Genomic DNA, 2,725 nt, shown 5'->3' on the forward strand with positions numbered 1-2,725 from the left:
CAATGACCACGATGCTTAAGTTAGCATGGGTCCAAGCAGATATTGAGAGTAGAATTAGAGTATGAGTTATACCTGGGTGCTCCAGTGTATTTATAATGGTGAGATGTGGCCTCCTGTGGATAAGATAAGTTTAGTTATCTTATCTTATCTTATCTTATCTTTAAGTGAGGTCATCATATCTTCAAGGGAACCGCCTTTATCTTTCTGGGTTTTAGCTGCCTTTAGATTGGGCTGTGTTCCTTCGTTTTGGGCCTGCTTTAGGCTCCTTTGGCGAGTTGGCCGAGCTCTTTGAGAAGAGGTCGGGCATTTAGCCGAGCTCTCTGAGAAGAGGTCGGGCATTTAGCCGAGCTCTCTGAGAAGAGGTCGGGCATTTAGCCGAGCTCTAGAAGAGGTCGGATAGTCTGACCTGAAGAGGTCGGTCGGCTTGTCGCTAAACATCCCGGGTCGGACAGGTGACCCAGGGTATGAACAGTGCCCCTGCTTGAGTTGATCTTTCCATGAGATCATGCTTTTCAGAGCTTCGATCTCTTTGGAAGTCGTGCTCGAGCATCTGTCTGGCTTTGATTCTTCATTGCTTTGAAATCTTTTGCAGATTTTCTAGAGGTTTGGTACTTCACAGTCCGTCCTCTTTTGAGTAGTAGTGTGGGTTTCTACCCTTGCCTTCTGGATCACGCCTTGCTTTTGTGTTGACAACCCTCTGCTTTGGTGAAGTTATCCTTGCGGCTTGATATCCGGACTCTTAGTGACTTGTCTGATGACTTTTTAGTGTTTTGTATAGAACCTTTTTAGTCTCGGATGACGTACGTAGCCCTGTTTGAGATGTGCCTTCTTTGAGTGGAGTTGTATCCCTTTTAGCTAAGCACTTTTGAGCCTTAAGGTTTTTTCTTAACCTTTGGCTTGTTCTTTTTGAGATTGTATTTGCGCTCTTCTTAGCTGACGTCGACCTGTACGACTTTGCCCTGCTTGAGTTCGATCTTTCCCGTGCTCTCTTTGGGGAAGTCGTACTCAAGCATCCTGACTTTGGTCGATCTTGAGTAGTTTTATCTTGTGCGAGTTTGGCATTGCCTTTTTAGTTTGTTTGAGAGGTCTTTTCAGCCTTCTTCCGACTTGTTGTCTTCACTGTTCAGGCTTTTTAGTCATAATCCAACAACTTTTTAGGTATAGTTCCTGATGGGAAACCTTTTATAGTCCTGGATGACTTTTTAGCGCCGTTTTGATTTGTGCTTTTGCCTTTTAAGTAGTGTCTTTTTTCAAGACTTCGTACCTTTTAGCAAAGCATTCCTGGCATTCCTCTGGCCATTGCGAGATGTCTTTGTCCCCTTTGTGGATCTTTGTAGAGTGTCGGTATTTTGTTGTCCCGACCTCTTTCGATCACTGCCGGTTCTGTCCACTTCCTGCTTGGTTGAGGTGGTCCTTGGGCTAACTTGTCCGACAACTTTTTAGTGTTCTTTGGTAGAACCTTTTTAGTTGGTCTGAACAATTTTGATAGCCTTGTCATGGAGCCGTGGCTTTTTGGGCAAAGCTATGTCCCTTTTAGCGCACGCTTTTCGTTGGTCCAATTCGTGTCGACGAGCTGTAGCTTTCGTTGGTCCGACTTCTTGTCGGTCCAAAGCTGTTTTCGTTGGTCCGACTTCTTCCTGTCGGTCCAAGCTGTAGTTTGTTTGGTTCGACTTTTTCTGTTGTTCCAAGCTGTAGCTTTGGGCCGACTCTTCATGTCGGTCGCTTCTAAGTTATTTCTTGTAATCCTCTTTATTGGACCTCTGTCAGGTCTCTTTCAGGGATTACTTTTTATTTTTTTGTTTATGGGCTTCTTTACGTCAGTCCCTTCTCCCAGTTATTTTGTAATCCTCTTTCTTGACCTTTGTCAGATCTCTTTCAGGGATTACTTTATAACTTGTCCGTTGTAGGAGACCGACTTCTTATGTCGATCTCTTCTAAGTTATTTCGTAACCCTCTTTCTTGGACCTTGCCAGGTCTCTTTCAGGGATTACTTTTTTATAACTTTTTGTTTATGGGACGACTTTTTCGTCCCCTCCAAGTTCTTTTTGTAATCCTTTCTTGGACCGTCTTCTTTCATATACACTTGTCCGTTGTAGGAGACCGACTTCTTTATGTCGATCTCTCTAAGTTATTTCGTAACCCTCTTTCTTGGACCTTTGCCAGGTCTCTTTCAGGGATTACTTTTTTATAACTTTTGTTTATGGGACGACTTCTTTACGTCAGTCCCTTCTCCAAGTTATTTTTGTAATCCTCTTTCTTGGACCTTTGTCAGATCTCTCAGGATTACTTTTATAACTTGTCCGTTGTAGGAGACCGAACTTTTATGTCGATCTCTTCTAAGTTATTTCGTAACCCTCTTTCTTGGACCTTTGCTAGGTCTCTTTCAGGGATTTGCTGATAACTTGGGTTGACTTGGTCCGACTTCTCAACGTCGGCCAGTCTTAAGTTACTATTTTAGCAATCCGTAAGACCTCGTCAGGTTCTTTTTTGGATCACTTTCGATAACTTCTTACATTATTCTGTTCATCTTTGCCGATTTTGTCGTGATCGGGCGATGATTTTGGTGTTTCACCTTGCCGACCTGCCGTCGGGCGTCTTGGGTAGGAAACTTTTTAGGGAATCTGCAATCTTTTAAACAATAATATAAAAATAAGAGTGTGTACATGTTAGTACTTACCTTTCTAGGTCGGGCAATCTTTTTGGATCTCGGCCTGGCGCCCTTTTT

The sequence above is a fragment of the Arachis stenosperma genome, chromosome 3 (genome assembly GCF_014773155.1).
Source record: "Arachis stenosperma cultivar V10309 chromosome 3, arast.V10309.gnm1.PFL2, whole genome shotgun sequence".
In the NCBI taxonomy this organism is placed as follows: Eukaryota; Viridiplantae; Streptophyta; class Magnoliopsida; order Fabales; family Fabaceae; genus Arachis; species Arachis stenosperma.